The sequence below is a fragment of the Bos javanicus genome, chromosome 19 (genome assembly GCF_032452875.1).
Source record: "Bos javanicus breed banteng chromosome 19, ARS-OSU_banteng_1.0, whole genome shotgun sequence".
NCBI lineage: Eukaryota > Metazoa > Chordata > Mammalia > Artiodactyla > Bovidae > Bos > Bos javanicus.
The window spans coordinates 61010316-61035803 of NC_083886.1; the positions used below are offsets into that span (position 1 = coordinate 61010316).

The following is a 25488-nucleotide window of genomic DNA, read 5'->3' on the forward strand; positions in this document are numbered from 1 at the left end:
AGGTCTTTTTCTATTTCATAAGCCAGGGAGTTCCCTTTACTGTTCAAACCATCTTCTGTTACCTGCAGTATACAGAGGCCTAACTGATGTCAGTGCTGTGCCAGAATCCACAGTTTCAGACGTGGCAGGGTCCCAGGACTTTGAAGTCCAGATGGCGATGTGGCATGGTGGTTGGTGGTTGGTGGTAAAGTGGCTGGTGGAGCAGGATTGAAGGTCAGGGGAGATCACGAGGTCAAGCACGTGAGAGACCCAGATCTTGCCGGCTGTCCTTGGCATCCATGATCATTCCAGGACCAGGGATGAAGCAGGATCCTCAGAGGCAGCGGCACCGGCTGAGATTTCAGTGACCCGAGTGATGAGACGGTGGTGGGTGTTGTTGAATGACATCCAGCCTTTTCCCCTTCCATCTTTCCTCTCTCCCTTCCTTAATTTATGTTTTAAAATTGATTTAAGATGGCTTTAAAATATACATAATGTAGGCATATAGAAGAAACATTTAAAAATCATCATGAAGACAGAGGTAAAGGAAATAGGAAGCCTAGGGAGATAAGACAAAGCCAGGGACGAAGCCAATACTCAAAGCACACGCAGGAACACGCAGTACGTTGGCTGGAGCGAAGCCATCATTCTGCTCCTGGTTTTCTCTTCCTTTGTAGTCCAGTCTCTGTATATTTTCCTTTTCTGAAGCTTTCACAAGGCCGTTTAGCCTCGTTCAGCTAAGGCCGTTTTCACCAGGTTAGCTGTCCTTGAATCAGTAGTTTGTATTAAGGGCCTAAGATCACGGAACTAGTGATAGACCCTGATTCTGAAGAAAAGGTTCCGAATTTCCAGCCGTGCAGGCTTCCAACTAGACCACGCTGCATCTCAAGCACAGGGTAATTTCGCGGTAGACATCCGATTTCCTGGACTGCAGGGCCACAGGAAAACCAAAGAGCTCCCGGGGTGTTTTTGTTCGTGACTCTGAATCCTGGTGACGGGGAACGGAAAGGCGTCTGACGGGTAGACCAGGCCCCTCGTGGACCACGTCTGGACGGTCTGCCCCGGGCGGGGAAGCGCCGAGTCCCAGCCGCTGATCTCCAGGGAGGTCCTGTGGAAGGCAGTGAAGGCTCTCCACGTCAGGACGAGGTGGTTTGGCAGAAGCACGAGGCGGGAAGTGCCACACGCCAGCCTCTGCCAGACCTGGCCAACCCGTGCCCTTGGTGGCTCTAAAGATAAACACGGAGCCACATCCCGTCAAGGAGCCTTCTCTCTGCTCACTGCCTCAGCTCACCTCCCGGTCCGGCCCTGCCTGCCGCAAGCTCTGAAATCCTGACGACATCCAATCCCCGTTTCGTCTAAGGAGTCAGCATTTGCAGGAGAAAACCATCTCACTGTATCCTGCTTAAAATGTCAGGGATCAAAGCCACTTGAAATGGCAGGGCTTCCCTGGTGGCTCAGACGATAAAGAAACTGCCTGAAATGAGGGAGACCTGGGTTCAATTCCTGCGTCTGGAAGATCCCCTGGAGAAGGGAATGGCAACCCACTCCAGCATTCTGGCCTGGAGAATCCCATGGACAGAGGAGCCTGGCGGGCCACAGTCCATGGGGCCACGAAGAGTTGGACACGACTGAGCGACTACTGGTTTCGCTTTCAAAGCCACCCTTTTCCTTCTCACCCGTCTGGCATGTACTCTTTCCCTCTCCCACAAGGAAGGGTTACTGGGGCCCGGGCAGGGTCTTCCGTGTAGGGCCCGAGTCCCTGAGGGGTGTCCACGGTTGCTCGGAGGAAGACAGAGAACAGACCCAGGCACCTCCCTGTTTCCTCCGGGTCACATAGGTCCTCTACAGGGACCCTCAGCTGGAAACAGGGGGATGATTTTGTGCAGTGGCAATCTCCCGCTTTTCTTCAAATGGCTGTTCTCACACATCGCTGGAATTCCAGCTCTTTAGTTGAAAGCTGAGGGCTTACCCCACATATGAGTGCAAACACGTCTACACCACAGCATCTCACGTGACATTTCTGGGGAGTTGTGAACCCCTGGAGGAACTCCTGCTTGGTTCACTTCTTTGTGGCTGCTGGGGAAAGCTTAGGCAGCGTCAAGTAGAAGGCTCTGAGACTAGATTTTGGAAAAGGGCATCCGCCTCCTTGGAGTCCAGAGATGGAAGCTCACGGCCCAGCTTCATCACCGGCAAGCTGTGTGACTCTGGGCTCTGTGTTAGTCTCCTTAGCACAAGATGAGGATTGTAATGCCTGCCCTGCCCATCGATTTCATAGAGTGTGAAGGTCAGGTGAGAAACAGATGAGATGTTCTGTTATAATCCAGGAAAGACTGTAAAGAAGAAGACTTGGGTACCAGGAAGCAGGGTCTGAGGAACTGGGTTTGTAGGCCGTCTCTGGGGTGCATGTCCTGCCCACGTGCTGTCTGCACTTCTGGGTGCCGTGCTCAGCGAATGTCTCCCTGCTCCTCCTTGTAACTGGGTGAGCCCCCTGTGCGTGCGCCCAACTCGGAACCCAACTTGCTAGTTCCTACCGTCCTTACTGTGTGTGCCCAGAGCCTGTCGCTAGAGATGTGCTCTAAGAAGGGACCCCTGGGAGATGATAATCAGAAGTGTTTTTCAATGCTTAGTGAGTTAAGTTTGATATTAACAATTGATGGTTTATAAAGAGGCTTCCCTGGTGCCTCAGATGGTGAAGAATCTGCCTGCAGTGCAGGAGACCTGGGTTCCATCCCTGGGTTTGGAAGATCTCCTGGAGAAGGGCATGGCAACCCCGTCCAGTGTTCTGGCCTGGAGAATTTATTGGATAGAGGAGCCTGGCGGGCTAAAATCCATGGGGAGGCAGAATCAGACACGACTGAGCAGCTAACACTGTCACTTCATTTCAGGCCCATGTTACAAAAGTGGGGACATGTGTGACTACCTCATTTATGTAAGTCACGTGTACGTATAGCATAACTCTTAGTATTAGAAAGGAGAGGTGGTGCTTTGCATCCGCATCTGTGACGATGCATCCTTTGCACCTCGCCGTGTCAGTGTGGCGGATGAACTCCGGAGAGCCGCTGGGCTTCACTGGGGGAAGAGAAGCCAGCCTGATGGAGGGAATGGCGGCAGGCGGAGATGCTCTGCTGTCAGAGAGGCAGTGCTGGGATCCCCACAGGTCGATGGGACGAGGCCCTCCCACACCCACGACGCCTGCCGCCCCCCGGGGGAGGCAGTGACCTACGTGATCCAAGAGGCAGGGCTGACGGGGTTCAGCAGGGCTCTGGGCTAGCACATCTAGACACGGTGGGGTCTCCTCCAATTAATCCGAGGATGCTCTGGCAAACTGTGCTCTTTTATTTTATTTTATTTTTGCCCCGAGAGGAAATAGGGAGCCTGTTTTCACCTGTGACCAAATCCATACCTTAGGATGGGACCGCATGAGCAGCCAGACTGTTGGTAGGCCCCACTTCAGGGTCCTGGGCTCACTTCTTGTTTCTGTCCTACCGGTGAAGAGCCGAGAGGCCAAGGGAGAGGAAAGGGGTCCAAACAGGAGCACAGAAGGTGCTCCTTGCAGTTCCACCTGTGAGAGCTCCCTGGACCTCCCGGATCTGGGCCCCGGAGCGCCCTGTGGACGTCAGGTCCTCGTCTGCAGTGAACAGGGACCCGGCGACACGTCTCCACGACTGGGCCCTGCGGTCATTTCCTCCCATCAGCCGCTGTAGGAATTTTATTAAATCTTTCTTACATCTTTGCCGTCTTTACTGCACAATCCAAGTTTTGAGAGCAGAATTTTTTTTTTTTTTCCATGCAAGAGGGAGGGAAGAAAAGTACCTTATGCATTAAAAGTGAAGAAATCTGAGGAGCCCCACTTAAGGGTTCTCCTCTTTTCCTCCGGAGCCCCCATCTCTTCCTTCATGGGCAGGAGTAATGCCGTGACGATGGGGCCAGCGATATTTAAAGACATTTTAAAGGTACCAGCGAAAGGGGAAAATGGTACATTTCCACTCGTCTTTCTCCACTTAATGGCATTACCAGCGATGCCCTGATCCCCCTTGGACCATAAATTGAGACATCACTCAACAGTTGTCCTGGCAAATTTCCCCCAAAAAGGCCACTTATGAAGTGACTAATCACATCGGAGGCTAATTTACTGAACATTTACAGCCATGGGGGTGGGAGGGATCAGTAGACGATGAACCCGGGATATGATCATTATATGCCCAGACCGGGGACCCAGGTCTGGCTCATCTTTGCAGACTCTCCAAGGAGACCGGGTCGTTTTTCCTCTCCCATCAGACTGCAGAGATCACCGCATGGTTGAGCAACGCCAACATATTCCATGGTAGAGCCTGGTGTTTCTGGTCTGGAATGGACATTAACCTCCCCCCAGGCAGCTGTAGTAAGAGCACTGGGGTCCACCCGAGGTCGGAGAGGAAATGAAGATTATACGTGTAATGTAATATTCATTTCCCCGAATTTGGATCGCCCAGTGACTAAAGCAGGGAAATCTTCCTTTTAAACCCCACCCGGAGCCTCCTCATGTTTCAGAGCTCACCGTCTGAGCCACACTTTTCCCCACATACTTGCTGCTCCTGGAAAGTAGCTTGGCTACAGGGAAAGCTGTTACCACTCATGTTCTTCTGGAAGTTTATTTCATAAAGTAATAGACCTTTACTTTAAAAGTGCACTGTGGAAGACAGTGGACTCCCCCCACCTCCCACCTCTGAGGGTCCCAAGTAGTCATAGAGGCTGGCATTCTGCCCTGTGTCTCCTACCCACCTTCTGTGCCCATGTGGTCTTCTCCCCCAGGCTGGACTTGGTCAGATGGCAGCTCTCAGTTCAGTCACTCAGTCGTCCAACTCTGCGACCCCACGGACTGCTGCACACCAGACCTCCCTGTCCATCACCAACTCCCAGAGTTTACTCAAACTCATGTCCATCAAGTCAGTGAGGCCATCCAACCGTCTCATTCTCTGTCATCCCCTTCTCCTCCCACCTTCAATCTTTCCCAGCATCAGGGTCGTTTCCAACGAGTTGGTTCTTTGCATCAGGTGGCCAAAACATTGGCGTTTCAGCTTCAGCATCAGTCCTTCCAATGAATATTCAGGACTGATCTCCTTTAGGATGGACTGGTTGGATCTCCTTGCAGTCCAAGGGACTCTCAAGAGTCTTCTCCAACACCACATTTCAAAAGCATCGATTCTTTGGCACTCAGCTTTCTTTATGGTCCAACTCTCATATCCATACATGACTACTGGAGAAACTATAGCTTTGACTAGATCGACCTTTGTTGGTAAAGTAATATCTCTGCTTTTGAATATGCTGTCTAGGTTGGTCATAGTTTTTCTTACAAGGAGCAAGCATCTTTTAATTTCATGGCTGCAGTCACCATCTGCAGTGATTTTGGAGCCCCCCAAAATAAAGTTTCTCACTGTTTCTGTTGTTTCCCCATCTATTTGCTATGAAGTGATGGGACTGGATGCCAAGATGTTAGTTTTCTGAATGTTTGAGTTTTAAGCCAACTTTTCACTCTTCTCTTTCACTTTTGTCAAGAGGCTTTTTAGTTTGTTTTTGCTTTCTGCCATAAGGGTGGTGTCATCTGCATATCTTGGGTTATTGATATTTCTCCCGGCAATCTTGATTCCAGCTTGTGCTTCATCCAGCCCAACATTTCGCATAATGTACTCTGCATGTAAGTTAAATAAGCAGGGTGACAATATATAGCCTTGATGTACTCCTTGCCCAATTTGGAACCAGCCTGTTGTTCCATGTCCAGTTCTAACTGTTGCTTCCTGGCCTGCATACAGATTTCTCAGGAGGCAGGTCAGGTGGTCTGGTATTCCCATCTCTTAAAGAATTTCCCACAGTTTATTGTGATCCACACAGTCAAAGGCTTTGGTGTAGTCAGTAAAGCAGAAGTAGATATTTTTCTGGAACTCTCCTGCTTTTTTGATGATCCAGCAGATGTTGGCAGTTTGATCTCTGGTTCCTCTACAGTAATCCAAATGGGATCTTATCAAACTCAGTGCTTTTATTCAATGATTGCATACATTGCACCTCTTTATCTCTTGCAAAGTCTTGGAAATACTGTACTGTTGGATAGGGGTGTATGCCTGCATGCTCAATCGCTCAGTTGTGTCTGACTCTTTGTGACCCCGTGGACTGCAGCCCACCAGGCTCCTCTGTCCAAGGGATTCTCCAGGCAAGAATCCTGGAGTTGGTTGCCATGCCCTCCTCCAGGGGATCTTCCCAACCCAGGGATCGAACCCAAGTCCCTTATGTCTCCTGTACTGGCAGGCCAGTTCTTTTACCACTAGCACCACCTGGGAAGCTCTCTTGGATAGGAGTGTCCACCAGCAACTTCAGATTTAAAGGGCTGCAAAGTGAAAGGAGCCCAGTTAGACAGAGCATCCCCGAGGGTCCAGCCTTTCACCTGAGATGTTCTAACAGGACTGACTGAGAATTCCACCTGGTAGGGCATTGGTAAATCAGTGACTGTCCCGAGATGACTCAGCAAATCTGAGACACCTTCTAATTTTAATTCCTTGCCCCTGGGTGTTCAGTTTAAACCGAGGGAGAGGGCAGGATGTTCTGTGTGTGAACTCCAGCCACAGAGAAGAGAGAAGGGAAGTGGGGTGTGGGGGAGAGGGGGCGGCCAACGTGCCAGAGTGCCGATGAGTGTCAAGTCACGTCCGCAAGTTCTGCTGCCAAGAAGAAAGAAAACACGCAGATGCCTTTCTGCAGCGGTGACCGCGTTATGCAAGATGACATAGCAAAACCCCTGTTCTGGTATTAAGTTTCTTTGACTATGAAGTTCCTACAAAATGCCTTATCTTAAACGAAGAAAATTCTGAAAGGTGTCTGAAGAATTCAATTGATTATGTGAGCATCATATGCCCTGCTTACCTCCCTTGATTGGAATCCTAACCTGGTTTTCTAAGAGTGTTCCCTAAGCTCTTCTACAGAAGCTCATCACACAGTTCTCCCTCTTATATAAAGTGAAAAAGAAGATTCCTAAGTATGATAAAAATGAAGGTTAACAGTATACCCCTGAATGTGGGGATTAGTAGAATCAGACAAATGCATGCATGAATGTGTAACTGTATTTATGGTGGGCAGCAAGAAGGGAATGTTTGTACTCTATCTTAAAAGAAATGATTTTATTCAGCAAAAACAGTTGTGAAAGGTGTGATAATGAGTAAATTCCTGTGATTCTCAGAGTCTAGGAGAGAAGCACAGATGTCTGCAAAGAACAGTGAGGTGTGACAGAAGGGTTTATCTCCTGTGAGAGTGCAGAAAAGGGGACACAGAGAGCACGGTTCATTGACACTGTTTTAATTTAAACCATAAATGTGACATAGTGCTGATTTATCAAATGTGAACAAATCAAATACTTATTGATTGATTATACCAAAGTCACTTCTAACAGTCATGTGATCAGTCCACAGAATGGGCTCTGCTGATTTTTAGTCTTGTCTCTGTCACTTCTGGGGCTTCCCTGGTGGCTCAGATGGTAAAGCATCTGCCTGCAATGGTTCAATCCCTGGATCAGGAAGATCCCCTGGAGAAGGGAACAGCTACCCAGTGTAGTATTCTTGCCTAGAGAATCCCATGGACAGGGGAGCCTGGCGGGCTACAGTCCATGGGGAGGCAAGGAGTCGGGCACGGCTGAGTGACTGACACGGCCATTTCTAGCCTGTGTGACCAGGGGCAGCTTACTTTACCTCTTTTTGTCACAGTTTTCCCATCTTTACAATGGAAACAGTAACAGCGCCTGTCCCACATGGTTCTCCTGAGCATTAGGGGAGTTTATGTCGGAAGGAGCTTGGGACAGACTCAATGGATTAGTTATTACTGCAAGATTGTCATCTCAACATAATGTGTAATGAATATTCTTCTAGTTTGGATTTGCAAGAGAACAGTGATACCCACAACTGATAAAACTTTGTTGAGATTCTAAATATTGATTCTGGATATCATTGAATCTGAAGAGAGTCTTGGGAATATACGCAGAGGAATCTTCTGTATAATGATAATGAACACACACAGAATCATGGGGGAGCCCTGGGAGACCACGGGAAGGTCATGTTGGGACTTGCTCTTGTCTGAGGGATGAACCATTAGCCTAATTGTTAAAAAGCCCCTTTCTATCCCTTCCCTCTCCCTCTTCTTAGGGGAAGATCCTTTGGAGAAGGGAATGGCAACCGACTCCAGTATTGTTGCCTGGAGAATCCCATGGACACAGGAGCCTGGGGGGCTACAGTCCACAGGGTCGCAGAGGAGTCAGACTTGACTTAGCAACTAAACAACAACAACTTGACAAGAGGAAAAAAAAAAAGATTTTCATCATTCTAGATAACTAGGGTCGAAGTGATTTGAGAATGTCATTCTCAAATTTTAATTCAGAGAGAAACGATGTGCGATAATATTTCTTGGGAATTTCAAGGCCAGCTGGAATGTGGTGTGTCGCTGTGCTTTATCATACCATCAGTCTCTGAACTTCATCTTCGTATTTTATCTGCATGAAGGCTTTTACTTCTTAAAGGGTAATGGTCCTGATTGGAGATTTATAAGCTGGGAAGACTTAGGTTCTCTCCAAAACAGACACGAGGAGCTGAACTATTGAGGGCGGATCGAGTTTAAGTGCTTCCAGTGTTTATTTGAGTATAACAGGTCCACTTTTTGTGCGTTTACCTAATGGCATTGCAGAGAAAGAGAAGGAAGTTTATAGCAGAGAGAAATCTTACCTATCGAGGGATTTGTGTGACAGGCAGTCACTGAATCAGACAAAATAAATTAACAGAAATTTAATTAGCTTGTATCACTCTTGTCAAAACTGACAACTCAAACATGGAGAAAAGATCATGTTTTCTCCAGAGAATGTCTTATTTCTTTTTTTTTTCCCTTCTTCTGAGAAGGAACTTAGACTTCTACAACTATTTTTTTAGATTGCATGTGGATTGCTGTTTTCCCCATTTCAGGGTGATTCAAGAGTTAAGTCATGAGGGACGGGGGGCTTTCTCCCCACTCCCCACCTGGGGTCCACAGCATTGCTAGTCTGCTTCTATGTGATCTAGCTGCGTGGTTTTCTCTCAGGCCCAGGTCTTTCTCAGAAACTCTTACTGAGTTTCTGAGTAAGAACAGAAGGCCCCCCACCTAGCCAGGCTCTGTCCGCTGACTCGGCTGTGATCGCAACTCCACCTTCCTGCTGGTGCCCTGAGCCCACCAGACAGTATTGGCAACATGACTCGTGAGCAGGTCCTTACAGCCAGCAGTCACTTGGGCACTGTACATCCTTGGGGCCACTCAGGGAAACTGCCCCCTTGCCCACCTCGCTGCTGCTGCACTAACAGCAGACCTTCAGGAAATGGCCCATCAGTGCTGAAATCACATATAGCATCTGGACTCAGAGATGAGCTACTCAGGAGAAGCATCATTATTTGCATCCATCCATCCTCTACAGAAAGAAAAGATACATTTTTTTTACTTCCTCAATAATCAGTTAATCTACATAATCAAAGTACTCCACAATCAATGATTCTCTGCTAGGGGTGCACTTGTTCTCCTCTCCCAGGGGACATCTGACAACATCCAGAGCGAATTTGGGGCTCTCTGGTGGTTCAGCTGTAAAGAAGCCACCTGCCAATGCAGGAGACGTGGGTTCGATCCCTGGGTTTGGGAAGAACCCCTGGAGGAGGAAATGGCAACCCACTCCAGTATCCCTGCCTGGAGAATCCCATGGACGGAGGAGCCTGTTGCAGTTCATGGGGTCACAAAGACCTGGACCCGACGGAGCACAAGAGAGACATTGTTGGCCCCGGATGTGCCAGGCAGGCTGCTGCTGACAGCCCCTGGGGGGAGGCCACGGATGCTGTGAGGCCCTCTGCAGCGCACAGGTCAGCTTCCATGACGGAGAAGGATGCGATGGTCCAAACAGCCATGGTGATGAGATTTCTGAAACCCTGGCACAAGTGAAAGCATCACACGGTATTCAAGGTGTAAAACCTAGAGAAAAATTCAGATCTCAGACAACTTATTTATTATTATTTTGTTGCTTATATTGTTCGCTGTTGCTCACTCTCTAAGTCGTGTTCGACTCTGTGACCCCGTGGGCTGCTGTATCCTGGCTTTCCTGTCCTTTACCGTCTCCCAGAGTTTGCTCAAACTCATGTCCACTGAGTTGATGATCCCATCCAACAATCTCATCTTCTGCTGCCCCCTTCTCTTCCTGCCCTCAGTCTTTCCCAGCATCAGGGTCTTTTCCAAGGAGCTGGCTCTTCACATCAGGTGGCCAAAGTACTGGAGCTTCAGCATCAGTCCTTCCAATGAATATTCAGGGTTGACTTCCAGACATGGTGTTTCTTGTATTAAATTCATCATGGAGAGCACACTTATTGCATGTATGTTCTTACTGTACACACAGTTTGGGGCCCACATACCTGGTAGTTAGCTTTGCCTCCCAAGATACCATCAACCCCTCAAGAAAATGCCCAGATACTCAATTTGCTTGTGTCCATCATGAATCGAACAGAGTCTCAGAGAATCTGGAATCAGCACTTTTGGTCGGAAACAAAACTTGCTTCCAATCAGAAGTAAAGCTGTCACAGCTTGTGAAATGCCAGGGGATTCTGGATACTGCCTGTTGGCAAATGCCACTGACAGGAAAGGCATCTCATTCATAAAGTGCAGGGTGGGCTTCGGGGAGAATAGACTGTGCAATAGGAGGGGGGGTGGCATTTTTACCAAAAGTCCTAGAAACACAAAAACTATCTTTTTTTAAATAAAGAAATTATCCATTTTGTGGGCAAGAGTAATAATTTTCAACCTAAGAATACAACTAGAATGTGTATTTTCCCTAATAAAGTGGCATATGTTTTCTCCCACTTTCTCATCTCTATTTTTTTTTAATCTTTCTCCCCTTTATGGAGAAATATGGATTGAGCATCTACTTAGCAATTAGGACTTCATGGCAAAACTTTCAAAGCTGTGCTGGGCAGAGAGTCAAAACTTGCATTTGGTGGTGAGGTTTTAAGTGCCCACAATGAACAGGAGTCTGTACAGTTTTCCTGTGCCACTCTGGGTGGCTTTCACGCCATTTCTAGAAACAAAAGGATGACTATGGGGGACTCGTCGCTAGAACCTGTCTGGGAGAATTTTGCTCTCAGATTTTATTAGAATTTCCATTATTTTGAGACACCCTCACTTGGGTGGCAATTATGTGGAAAACAGTAGCAAATGCCAAGTAAACGCCAAACCCTGGATACATTTCTAGACAGCAATCGCTGTGTCAGGGTTCTTTTTTTTTATTTTTTACACTCCATTTTAATCTTCATTTTCACTCTGAACAAGAGAATAAACTAGGATGGTCTTCATACTTTTGCTTATATTTTTGTTGGTGGTTGGACTCTCTTGCTGACCTGCTTGTGTTTTACCTACACTCTGGCTTAGCCACCAAAGATGTTGAATCCACCGGGGTTGTTTTTGTTTATATTAAAAATATGTCTGGCTTCATCACTTAAAAATGATGTGTTCTTGAAATGCAAAGTAATGTTGAGGCAGGTGGAGGTAGCCAGCCTGCAGAAAAAAAACTGTGAAGTGAGAAAAGTTTCACTTGATATTTTTTTCCCCCTATGTTTGCCACTTGACTCTAGAAATCTTTGAAGTTGTTGTGATCTTGAGCTACAAAGAATCATTTGTCCAAACTTCTCAATTAGTTAAGTGAGGAAACTGAGGTCCAAACCTGCCTAAGGGTACCAGAGATGAGCAGCAAGACTGCGATTAAATGACAGGTTCTCTAACTCCTCTAGGAGCTGTGAAAGTGGAGGGCGATGACGGTTTCTTTGGTATGCGCTTGAAAATAATGCATTTATTGCAAAAGAGGTCCTATTAGTCTAAGACGTTGCGACTCAGACAGATGAGTGCTGGCCCCTTCCCGCTCTGCAAAATTCACACCCCTCACTTGATCAGCTCTTGGCAGCGCTCATCCTGAAAAGCAGGAGCTCATAGGAATCTGCTTGTTACTACATTTGCCTGAAAACATCTCATTAATTTACCCAATATTAGCCCTATCTGTGTTTGGTGCTGGGCACAACCTGTAGAGCAGTGAGCAAAACAGAGAGGGATCCGTTTTCCAGGAGGGACCTGTCGGAAGCACGCGTCTGTACCAGTGGATCACTGAACTGTGGACTTACTTTTCTTTAGGGGCTCAGATTTGATTGTAAGAACATAGGCGTTTCTCCATTTGTTTCAGATTTTCTCCTGCTGTCAAACATACATTTTATTTTCTTCATTTGTATTTATTTATATCCATGTTTTACTTAAAGTGACCAAATTTCAGCCTCAGATTTCTCAAAGAACCCGCAGATAGCTCGCTATCAGTAGACTGCATTATGTCTCATAAACTAGCCTTTTTATCATGAGTTTGAGGCGGAGAATCAAGAAGGAGCAGGGGGGCAGAGGGATGGAGGCATACGCGTATGATCCACCCCCGTCCACACAGTGCGGCAACCACACACCACACTGCGGAGCTCAGCACAGTGGTAATCTCGCTGATAAAGTCTTTATGAATTCAAAACTGAACCAAGGTCTCCTTAATAACAAGAGTATCTCAGCGTGCCCCCAGTACCGGGTATCTGAACGGCTTCCCAGCTGCACATTGTACTTGATGTAACTTAGTTGCCGGAGCCTCTGTCTTCTCAAGGCTGTTGAACAGAGAGTCCACACATTTTGGGAGGGAGCCACCTCCAGAGATTGCAGCAGTGGCAGGCAGATGTCAATTTTAACCAAACATCTTTTTAAGTGTACAGAACGGGTAGCCTGTTTACTGAGATGCTCACCATTTTCGCTGCCCTTCATTCCTGATGGTTCAGGTTTCCCTTCTGGGCTTGCCAGCCACTGCTGGGCGGCAGCTACTCCCAGGAAGTGAAAACACCTGGTAAAATCTGTTCCTGTGGGATATTTGAAGACGTACACTTGTAAGAAGAAGCATCCAGGAAATCAGGTTTATTTCTCCTGATAGAAATGGAGTCTTCTTGTTCTCCCTCTAATCATTTTCATTTGCGGTGATTGTTCAGTTGCCAAGTCGTGTCCAGCTCTTTGCCGCCCCGTAAACTGCAGCGCACCAGGCTCCTGTGTCCTTCACTGTCTCCCAGAGTTTGCTCAGATTCACGTCCACTGAGTCAGTGATGCCATCTAACCATTTCATACTGCCCCCTTCTTTTGCCTTCAACTTTGCCAGCATCAGGGTCTTTTTTAATGAGTCGGCTCTTTGCATCAGATGGCCAAAATATTGGAGTTTCAGCTTTTGCGTCAGTCCTTCCCGTGAATATTCAGGGTTGATTTCCTTTAGGATGGACTGGTTTGATCTCCTTGCTGTCCACGGGACTCTCAAGAGTCTTCTCCAGTGCAATTTGTACTCTGTTCACGCAAATCTTGTTTACTTGTTTCTTTGTTTATGCTCAGCTTAAAATAAAGGGAAGAATCTTTCTATTGCCAATGCCTAAACCCCTTCCTGGCATTTAATGTTTGTAGAATGAAGGAGTATATGAATTAATTTTGGGGGATAATAGGTAATTTAGCCACAGTTTATGGCATACTGTCCCAAGCCACTTCTTTACGGTATTAGTATCAGCAGTAACTGGGAAAATGGGAAAGAACCTTCATACCATTTTCCCCTAAGATGGCTCAATCGTTGGATAACAAAGAACAAGTTTGAAGATCCCATAAACAAATCAAAGGAAAATGTATTAATGTTTTTGACCATTTGGCATATTTTAAATCACACTTTCCTTCTTTTTAACAATAAGAATGATATAAAACACATGTATAATATTTATTTAACATTTTCTACCATGTAAGCAGTTGAATATTTAGAAAGTAATTAAGTTAAATATTTGAACAGTTTATATAAGTGAAGTTATTCAAGTGTGGCTCTAGGCGTTCTGATTATAATAAAATACCTTTTGGGGTGGAGGAGAAGCACATTTTACAGTTAACTGTAGACCTGGCTCTGTTAACTTTTCAACTATATAAGCTTCTCCATTAAGATTAAAACAAAAGATTGGTTTAATTTTCATAGAAGAATGGTATGAACATGTCAGCTTTTGTGAGTCACATTTCTTTATTTTCCTTCCATTTAAATGATTGACGGTAACTTTGAATTTCATAATGAGATGGTCAGCGTTAGATAGTCTCCAATTACTCAGCTGCAGACAAATCTAGGTGTTGCTATGAAGATACTTGCTAGACGTGATAAAGTCTACAGGTAGCTGACTTTAGGTAAGAGGGATTAACCCCGATAGTCTGGGTGGGCCTGATTCTATCAGTTGCATGACTGTGAGAGCAGAACTGAGATGGCCCAGAGGAATAAAATATTCTGCCGGGATGACAGCTTCATCTGTACCTGTGGGTCCAGCCTGTGCTTCCTCAGGGCCCGCTCTGTGAATTTCAGCCTTGCCTCGCCTCGCCAGCCCCACAAACACGTCAGCTACTTCCCAGCAATAAGTCTCCTAACATCTACCTCCTGTTCTGTTTCTCTAGTTAAATCCTGACTGATTTGCATGAAGTTATAAAGATGCTCTGTTGTGCTTTCTAGTTAGTTTTTAATATTAAAGTTTTTTTTTTTTTTTAACTCAAATCACTCCTAATAGTCAAAGATACACGATACTTAATTTCTCAAAAGGTGTTTGGTTAGAAGGAATCCTAGAGCTAATTATTTAGCAACATGAATAATTTCCACCTAAATTATTTATATTCAAGGCTCGGGTTTTTATGTATTGCAGCAAATGTATGTTACTTATCTATTTCTGTATAGCTTATTGGGCTTCCCTGGAGGTTCTGTAGTAAAGAATTAGCTGGCCAATGCAGGAGACGAGGGTTTGATCCCTGGGTGGGGAAGATCCTCTGGAGAAGGAAATGGCACCCCACTACAGTATTCTTGCCTGGGAAATCCCACGGACAGAGAAGCCTGGTGGGCTCCAGTCCATGGGGTTGCAGAGTCAGACATGACTTAGCAACCAAACAACAGCGATTTCTGTATCACTTATTACCCCAAAACTTAAGTCGCTTAAAGTGACACGCATTCATGATCTCACAGTTGCTGTGGGTCAGGGGTCCAGACCTGGCCAGCTGGGTTCTGTGCTTCAGGGTTGGTCATGGGCTGGAATCAAGGCATCGGTTGAAACTGGGGTCTCGTCTCGAAGCTAAACTGGGGAGAGATCCACTTCCACACTCATAGTTTGTTAGGGGGAATCAGTCCCTCATTGGTTGGTAGAGGGAGAGCCTCAGCTCCTTGCTGGCTTTTTAAATGGACTCTGACCTCAGTTCTATGCCGTGTGGTCCTGGCAGCTTGGTTCATCAGAGCTGGTGGGGAGAGGGTTGTACTGACACAGCGGGCTTTTGTAACATACTTGCAGAGGTAACATTCCCACTGCTTCTGGCACCTTCTGTTCCTCAGAAGCAAGTTGCTCGGCCCAGCCCCCACCAAAGGGAGGAGGAGGGAAAAGGGGCTGCGGAGCAGGAGGTGAGGCTGCCGAGGCGCTAGCCTGGAAGACTGGCCACTGCACCAAGTTTCCCAAAAACAGGGCTCTTTCGAGTAATGTCCATTAGAGGAAGCCCTGAGATGTGCAGTGAGAGTGGAGAGAAGTCACTCTCTGAGAAGGGGAAGAGACCGTGGTCCAGGCCACGGCATTTCCATGTCCCTGATGCTTCTCGCTCTAACTGTGAGGATAGAAGCGGAGTTCTCACAACGTGTGGCTCACGGCCGATTCTCAGCCCTCTCCACCTTCCTCTATGGTTCCTAAAGGCATGGCAATAAAAAACAACTCAATGTCTGTGGTCGAAGCCAGAGCCAAAAGCTATATTTAAATGATTGTACCCACAAGCACTCGGTAAAGAGGGGAGAGAGGGAGGATCAAGGAGCTAGAAATCTGGATAAATCCACAGTAATTCGAACTAATCAATAAAGCCAAGTAGAGCGTGTTGGCAAAAGGCAAAGTGTTAGGGTGACGAGGAGGAAGCAGAGCAGATGGGGGCTGGAAATATTTGCCCCAGGCCCCTGGATGTTGCCTAAGCACTATTTCAAAAGGTGCCAACGGTGGAGAATTCCTCTGGGGAAATTCTTGTGCTGGGAAGAAGGCTGTCTTATTGTTTGTGAAAAACACCTTCGCGGTTCAGGTCACAACACAGCCGTTCTGATGAAACCAGTTCGCAGAAGGTAATCCATGTCAACCCACTTCCTTCTTGGAATTACAGCGTCTCTGAGTTACACGAAAATCTGAATACCATGCAGTTCACCCTCTACCCCAGTGCAAGAGGCTTTCCTGCCATGTTGATTGAAGGTCACTTGTAGCTCCTTGAACCCTCCAGTGGTAGGGAGTTCACTGAGTCAACAGTAGACTCAGAGCACTGAGGCGATGTTCAGCTCATGTGGAGTGGACATCTGCCCTCCCGTCAGATCTATTCCTTGGTTCTAAATTGGCTCTCAAAAAAAATAAAATAAATTGGATCTCAGAGGGAGCACGAAAGCAGACTATTCTCTAGCCAGTGTCATGGATTACCACATACTGCAAGGAACTGTGCACATTTTCAGTCTTCCTCTGCAGCCTATGTGTCTTCCATGATACTCTCTGTTTCTTTTCGTATGTCCCACCTTCCCACAACTCTTTCCTCTCTATTGGAAGTTCCTTTTAGTAAGGTCTAAGTTGCTGTGGTTCAGCTTGAAGCATGACCATCTGATTTGGAGATATCATTCCTGGGTGTAAAAATCAGCAGGGGACTCTTCTTACGTGGTATAAACAATAATAATGTTAGGGTTGGGTCAGTCGATCTTATATTGTTGGCTCATTTAAATTTCTGAACAAAGAAAATTCTCCCCGAAGGAAAGGAAACATTCTTCCCTTCCTTCTTTCTTTCTTTCTTTCAACTAGACCATGAAGTAAGAAAAGGACACAAGAGAATGGACTTACGTATGTTATTTTCTGCTCTGTGTTGGACTCTCTTCTGGTGCTTCATAGGCATTATCTTAGTTTATACCTCAAACTCTAGAAAATATTTCTGATTTCCATCCTACAGATGAGAAGACTGAGGCTCAGAGAATTCAAGTGGGTTGTTGATGTTTACATAGCTACTAAAGAGTAGACCTTGGAGTGACATCAGCTGGATTTAAACCGAAAGCTTTTCCTCCGATAAACAAAGCCAGACAACCTTCACACCCATAATTAAGTCTCAAAAGAGTTTAGAGATGACCTATCTCAAACCTAGTCATATTACAGTTAAAGGGGTTTACATTCTCTCTCAAGATCTAACTTGGCTAAACTGACCTATCTTCATGGCAAGGCAAGGGCTGGAAACCAGGTTCCCTCCAGAGCACTCTTCCCATCATACTGTGGTTGTGTAATTGAATAACAGAAAAACTATTTTGGCTTTATCTCCATGTGATTTCCTTTTTTCGGTTTTGATTTATCATTCCAAGATTGATGAGCGTGTATTAAATCTTTGTGTCAGTTATGGTGGTAAGGGCCCTGTTCACATTTATGTCATCGGCAAATTAGGTAATTATGCCACTATAGCAAACACCCACCTATATACATTATACATTTATTTAGTCCGAATCAGTAACAAAGCTTTTGAAAACCCAGAAGTAGAAGAACCTTATAACAGATTATTGCAGAATCCCTTGTAGAGTGGTAAGAAGTCCTTAGTCAGCACTCTTAAGACATAACTTTTCAGCCAAGTTTGACTACACTCAACATTAGCCATCTCCTGCTGCCTTATCTATGACTAACTTAAAAAAAAAAAAAAAAACAATGGTTAAGACTTTGCCAGAGTCACTACAAACCATGTGCCATTGTTTCTTCAGACCACACCAGCCTCGGGGTGTGAGTTGGGTCACATTTACATAAAAATCACGTATGCCCTCCTACAGAGGATGCGAGCTGTGGTCCCCAGCAAATATCCAATACATTCTAACTCTTTCCAGGAATGTTTAGGGGGCTCTCACTGGGTCTTGAGTGCTGTTAGCCATTGCAAGTTAGTCACTCTGCCCTCCCCTCCCCTCCTGACCCAGATGCTTCTGGTATGTGCGGCCCAGCCATCCAGGGCTTGCTGAGCTGTCGCCTGGCTCCCTCCATTGACATGGCCTCTGTGCCTGCAGACACTTAGGCACTTTCTCTTGAGGTTGATTTAAGGTTCAAAGCCACTTCAGAGGAACTACCTGCCAGAATTGCAGATACTTCTGGGTGTCAGCTTCTCCAATACGTCGTCACCACTGAGCAAGACCGTCCTGGAGGTCAAGGCATTGCTGGAGCACAGGCTGTACCCATCCGAATTTATCTACAGCCTTAGCATCTCCCAGCAGGGGAAAGCAGAAAGCCTCTCCTCTCGCCCCACTGGTATTTCAGTGTAGCCACACTTCAGTGTAGCCACTTGAGTGTTTCTATAATTTCTCAAGGACCTTATGCAAAGAGCTGTTTCAAACTCTGTTTTTAAAGCCTACATCTTTAAACCCCCAGAGTTGCACATACAGTCACTATAACCAGTTATCAAATAAGATTTGGAGGTATAATCTGACCTTTTCCTTTGTAAGCCTCCACGTGTGGCTCAGAATATTGCACTAATAAAAAAATCTTCCCCGGAAGATGTCCCTCTGTTGCCCATGGACAAGTATCTACTGAGTCACTGAATAAAAATAGAGATGCTTCTGAATGTGATAGTGATTGTTTTGTTTATTAATGGAAAAGGGAAGCTTTCATTGGAACAAGCCATATCTTAGCTGATGCTGTTATATATTGATCATTGGATTAGGGTCTGAGGTTCATGTGAGAGATACCTGCAGGGCAGGTGGGGGTACTGTCGTGATGTCACAGCCAAGCCAGGGGAAGTGAGAGAGGGGGCTGGGGGAGACTTCCTGTGAGCTGGCTTGGGGAGAAATCCCACATTTCCTTTCTTTTTGACACTGTGATTTTCTCATGGCAGACTGAAGCCTTACTAATCTCCTGTTCTGTGGGACAACCTCGTGTTCGCTGTGCTTCGGAAAGCAAAAGTGTCAGGAAGCAGCCAAAGAGAGAGGCAGCTGCATCAATAGTGTTGAAATGGCTATTGTCCCGGAAGCCTGGGACAGTGGTCTAGAGTCAGAGGTGAGAAACAACCATCGGGGCAGCCCTGATGAAGGACACTCTGCAGTTCTTCCAAAGGCCCTGGGCCTGCCAAAGTCATGTAGATTGGGGGCTTAGATTTTTGTTCTTTATTTATTAAAGGAGAATGTAAGCCTGGAGGGTGGAGAACTTGGTACAAGTCGAGTTATACAATTTTTCCATTATTTACTAGTTTCAAGATACTATCGAAATAGCAAATCAGTTTAGTCTGGCATGGCAATGACTGAATTGGCTCTCTCCCCATGGTTCTCTCACGCTGGCTGAACCACCTCTACCCATATTTCTTGCATTTGTAATTAGTGTCACTTCTGTTTCCAAAGAAGATGTAAAAGGCGTATAATTAAAAGCACACATACAATAGACTCATCAAAATTAAAGAGTCAGTTAATGAATAGCAATAGGAAATATATAGATCACCCCCCCAAATAAAGTATTGCCCCTGAGCTGAAATTTACCACTTTGTCAGATAAAGCAACAAAGAGAAGCGTTTTGTAGCAAGTGCTGGTTACAGATCAGACAGCTCTCCAGGACAAACACACTCCTTTGTGACGCTAGGCCAGTGAAGGACTCGTCATAGGAGAAATTATTAATACACGGTATTGAATAATGAGGTGGGCAAATACATAGAGATGTCTGTCTCTACACAGATATATGTAGATAGAGATATGTGCTGTTATATACAGAATATATTAGTATTACATATGTGCTTGTGCTGAGTCTCTTCAGTCAGTCATGTCTGACTGCATGATGCTATAGGCTGCAGCCCGCCAGGCTCCTCTGTCCATGGGATTCTCCAGACAAGAGTACTGGCGTGGGATGCAGTGCCCTCCTCCAGGGGACCTTCCTGACTCAGGGATCAAACCCACGTCTTACAACTCCTGCATTGGCAAGTGGTTCTTTACCACTAGTGTGACCTGGGGAGCCGCAGTATTTTATATATATATATATTATATATATATATATATAAATATATGTGTGTATATATATGTATATACACACATCAGTTCAGTTCAGTTCAGTCGCTCAGTCATGTTTGACTCTTTGCAACCCCATGAATCGCAGCACGCCAGGCCTCCCTGTCCATCACCAACTCCCGGAGTTCACTGAGACTCACGTCCATCGAGTCAGTGATGCCATCCAGCCATCTCATCCTCTGTCGTCCCCTTCTCCTCTTGCCCCCAATCCCTCCCAGCATCAGAGTCTTTTCCAGTGAGTCAACTCTTCACATGAGGTGGCCAAAGTACTGGAGTTTCAGCTTTAGCATCGTTCCTTCCAAAGAAATCCCAGGGCTGATCTCCTTTAGGATGGACTGGTTGGATCTCCTTGCAGTCCAAGGGACTCTCAAGAGTCTTCTCCAACACCACAGTTCAAAAGCATCAATTCTTCAGCACTCAGCCTTCTTCACAGTCCAACTCTCACATCCATACATGACTACAGGAAAAACCGTAGCCTTGACTAGACGGACCTTTGTTGGCAAAGTATTGTCTCTGCTTTTGAATATGCTATCTAGGTTGGTCATAACTTCCCTTCCAAGGAGTAAGCGTCTTTTAATTTCATGGCTGCAGTCACCATCTGCAGTGATTCTGGAGCCCCAAAAATAAAGTCTGACACTGTTTTCACTGTTTCCCCATCTATTTCCCATGAAGTGGTGGGACCGGATGCCATGATCTTCGTTTTCTGAACGTTGAGTTTAAGCCAACTTTTTCACTCTCCTCTTTCACTTCCATCAAGAGGCTTTTGAGTTCCTCTTCACTTTCTGCCATAAGGGTGGTATCATCTGCATATCTGAGGTTATTGATATTTCTCCCGGCAATCTTGATTCCAGCTTGTGCTTCTTCCAGTCCAGCATTTCTCATGATGTACTCTACATATAAGTTAAATAAGCAGGGTGACAATATACAGCCTTGACATACTCCTTTTCCTATTTGGAAGCAGTCTATTGTTCCATGTCCAGTTCTAACTGTTGTTTCCTGACCTGCATACAGATTTCTCAACAGGCAGGTCAGGTGGTCTGGTATTCCCATCTCTTTCAGAATTTTCCACAGTTTATTGTGATCCACACAGTCAAAGGCTTTGGCATAGTCAATAAAGCAGAAGTAGATATTTTTCTGGAACTCTCTTGCTTTTTCCATGATCCAGCGGATGTTGGCAATTTGATCTCTGATTCCTCTGCCTTTTCTAAAACCAGCTTGAACATCAGGAAGTTCACGGTTCATGTATTGCTGAAGCCTGGCTTGGAGAATTTTGAGCATTACTTTACTAGCATGTGAGATGAGTGCAATTGTGTGGTAGTTTGAGCATTCTTTGGCATTGCCTTTCTTTGGGATTGGAATGAAAACTGACCTTTTCCAGTCCTGTGGCCACTGCTGAGTTTTCCAAATTTGCTGGTATATTGAGTGCAGCACTTTCACAGCATCATCTTTCAGGATTTGAAATAGCTCCACTGGAATTCCATCACCTCCACTAGCTTTGTTCATAGTGATGCTTTCTAAGGCCCACTTGACTTCACATTCCAGGATGTCTGGCTCTAGGTTAGTGATCACTTCGTCGTGATTATCTGGGTCATGAAGATCTTTTTTGTACAGTTCTTCTGTGTATTCTTGCCACCTCTTCTTAATATCTTCTGCTTCTGTTAGGTCCATACCATTTCTGTCCTTTATCGAGCCCATCTTTGCATGAAATGTTCCCTTGGTATCTCTAATTTTCCTGAAGAGATCTCTAGTCTTTCCCATTCTGTTGTTTTCCTCTATTTCTTTGCATTGATCGCTGAAGAAGGCTTTCTTATATCTTCTTGCTATTCTTTGGAACTCTGCATTCAGATGCTTATATCTTTCCTTTTCTCCTTTGCTTTTTGCTTCTCTTCTTTTCACAGCTATTTGTAAGGCCTCCCCAGACAGCCATTTTGCTTTTTTGCATTTCTTTTCCAAGGGGATGGTCTTTATCCCTGACTCCTGTACAATGTCATGAACCTCATTCCATAGTTCATCAGGCACTCTATCTATCAGATGTAGGCCCTTAAATCTATTTCTCACTTCCACTGTATAATCATAAGGGATTTGATTTAGGTCATACCTGAATGGTCTAGTGGTTTTCCCTACTTTCTTCAATTTAAGTCTGAATTTGGCAATAAGGAGTTCATGGTCTGAGCCACAGTCAGCTCCCGGTCTTGTTTTTGCTGACTATATAGAGCTTCTCCATCTTTTGCAAACTATAAGAGGGCACTTCTGTAAGATCTGAAAACCTAGATCAGCAGGAAAGGTTTTTTATTATCTGATTTGATACAGAGGCTTCCAGATCTAGAGTGTAGACGATGGACCTACCCCTTATGTTAGATTTTCAGCAGGGCTTTTAAACTGAGATTTCCGAACCTCACTCCTCATTCAGATGTGCTGAACCTGGTGCTTTGTGGTTGGGGGGTCAAGAATGAACTCAGCTCGGTGCTCTGGGATGACCTAGAGGGATGGGGTGGGGGGTTGGCGGGGAAATCCAAGAGGGAGGGGATATATGTAGATGTTTAGCTGATTCACTCCATTGTCCAGCAGAAACTACCATAACATTTAAAGCAATTATACTCCAGAAATACAATCAATGAGTCTGTGAAGCACCCCTGGATGATTCTGATGGCCTCTGAGTGGGCAGGAGATTGGGACCACTGTCTTGGATTATTACTCTCAAGTATCAATTGCTTCTACCTAAATTTTGACCAGATGTGAACAGATAATGAACAAAACCTGAGGCCAAGAGACTGAGAGAATGTCTTATAATTCCTCATAAAACAGCGTGCTCTGTGGTTTCCTCCATAGGTACCCAATAGATATTTACTAATTTATAATGCACCTCATTAAGAAGATACTGTCAGGCCACACCCCCTGTGTATCACAGCAGCTTCTCGCCAGCCATCTGTCTTACACATGGGCGTGTATGTGTGTTGATGCTACTTTCTGTGTTCATCCTGCCTGGTGACCTGTGATGAGCTAGAGGGGTGGCGTGTGGGGTGGGGAAGGAGGCTAAGAGGGAGGGGATAGATGTATAATTATGGCTCGTTTGCATGGTTGTACGGCAGAAACCAACACAACATTGTAAAGCAATTTTCCCCCAGTCAAAAAATAAATTTAAAAAAGATACTGTCATAAGGTAAATATCAGAGAGATTAAAGCCCATTTTGCTTACTCTACAACCACTATCAAAAATCCAAACCAGTCCCAAATGTTGTGGGACATTACAGACCCAAATGTCCTTTCATACCCTCTTCAACTGAGAGCTCAAGATTCCTTCAGAACGGCAATCAGTGTTAGACGTGTAGGCTGCACACCGGCCCTGCGGTCAGCAGATCATCAGGTTTATCCATGGCTAGCCCTTGAGCTGCTTTCAGGTCATGAATATTGTGACTTTATTACCTGCCAAAGCTTTACATTCATCATTCCGAGCGTAGCCCAGATGTCAGCAAGATCAGACAATGTTTGTGGCTTCAGCTAAGGTTAAAGAGAGGCAAAGATTCTTAGGGTGATGATGCCAAGGAATGAATCAATAGTCAGGGGTAACCCAAGTTCCAGCTTGTTAACCAGTATGTGGTTCAGCTGTATTTTATTCCTGAGTAGATTTTTGAGAGTGAGCTCATTAGTCCAGGTGCCCAAGAGCACTGCAGTCCAAGTTCAAAACGTGTTTCATTTAGATAGGTTTTGTTCTCCAAGAGGTCAGATTTTTAACTGTCTTTGCACTCCTGGATAATGCAAAATATAAGTGAGAGAGGTCAGAGGAGGTACCTCCCCCACTAGCAAAGTGAAGTCCACGCTCGATGATCAGTGTGGTACCCTTTCATCATCAAGTTTTGGGATGGCACCTGGTGAAATAGAAACTGGGGCCTGAAAAGGGTGTGCTTTGATAAGCAGAACTGTGTCACGTGGACTTTCATGCCTGAGACTTACCCACGGGCAGATAAACATGGCTCTGATTCAGTTTAACCTAACATACCAGCATTAATCTAAGATTCACTGACTTGGAGCTCAATTTTCAGGTAGAAAGGGATGTAGAAAGAAATTTTGTACGAAGGCTTACATTAGGAAAACCCTTTTTACATTAAATTTGGGATTCTAAGTCTGATATAGGCTTCCCCAGTAGCTCAGTGGTAAAGAATCCACATGCAATGCAGGAGATGTGGGTTTGATCCCCGGGTTAGGAAGATCCCCTGGAGGAGGGCACGGCAACCCACTCTAGTACTCTTGCCTGGAGAGTCTCATGGATGGAGAAGCCTGGCAGGCTACAGTCCATAGGGTCGCAAAGAGTTGGACAAAACTGAAGTCTGGATATAAATACTAAGTGGTATAATAAGAGAAACTAAAGAAAAACAAACAAAAAAAGCAACTGAAACATCCTTTCACTCAGGTAATATCTGTAGGTCTACTCTGACCCAGACATGATGTTAGAGACTAGGGATATGCCAGCAAGAACAGAATAAATATAACTTTGTCCCTCCTGGAAATTTAATCTAGAAAATGAGGTGTATATGAAACAAGGTCATTATAGTGTGAAAATGTTTTAATTAGTGGGTTTTAAGACATGACATTGAGATGACATGAGTGAGTCATCAAAATCAGACTCGAGGTTATGGAAGGTTTAGGCTGCACTCTAGAGTTTTGGGCTGGAGTCCGTCTGACAGGATACAAGCTCAGGGAAGAGTTAGGGAGGACAGAAAGGACAAGGCAAGTGTGAACAGTGTTTACAGACACCAGAAGGAAGGAGAAAGCCTGGGGTCATTCAGACAGCCTGTAGGAACCCAAGGAATCGGTGCTTGACTGCATCTGGAGAGACGTGGAATAAGAGTGGAGACTGTCCAAGGCTGATGCTGAGTGTCTGGTGTGGGTGCGCGGGGAAGATTCGCTTCCAGAAAATGGTCAAAGTGTGAGTCGCTCATTCATATCTGACTCTCTGCAACACCATGGGTTGTTACCTGCCAAGTTCCCCTGTCTATGGAATTCTCCAGGCAAGGATACTGGAGTGGGTTGTCATTCCCTTCTCCGGGAGATCTTCCTGACCCAGGAATCAAACCCAGGTCTCCTGCATTATAGGCAGATTCTTTACCAACTGAGCCTCCAGGGAAGCCCTATGGAGATAGTAGATAGGATGTTAAACACATTGAGTTTGTGGTCTGTGTGTGAAATCCAAACGGAGATGTCACATAATTTCTTGGCCATATGTGTCTTAAACTTGGGGAAAAAATAAAGGCTAAATCCTATTAGATTTATATATTTATAGATACAGTAATAAATAGCAATGGTGTTTGGAGCATGTGGCTTGATGATATTGGGTAGGGCAAGAGGAGAGAACTCAAAGGCAGAGCAGTGTGAAAAGAAGAGGCAGAGGAAGTGAAGGGGCTGAA

The 25488-nt window shown here is 45.5% G+C and overlaps 1 long non-coding RNA gene across 2 annotated transcripts in view; it reads left to right on the plus strand.

Annotated features, from left to right (window-relative positions):
- LOC133232955 (uncharacterized) overlaps nucleotides 1–25488 on the plus strand; it is a 450067-nt gene that overhangs the window by 392509 nt on the left and 32070 nt on the right. Inside the window, exon 6 of one of the 2 annotated variants that reach the window (XR_009731533.1) lies at nucleotides 18934–19997. The exons of the other annotated variant lie outside the window; for it this stretch is intronic. This is a non-coding gene — a long non-coding RNA (uncharacterized LOC133232955). Of the gene's footprint in view, nucleotides 1–18933; nucleotides 19998–25488 lie in introns of those variants that run through there. 2 annotated transcript variants of the gene reach the window in all.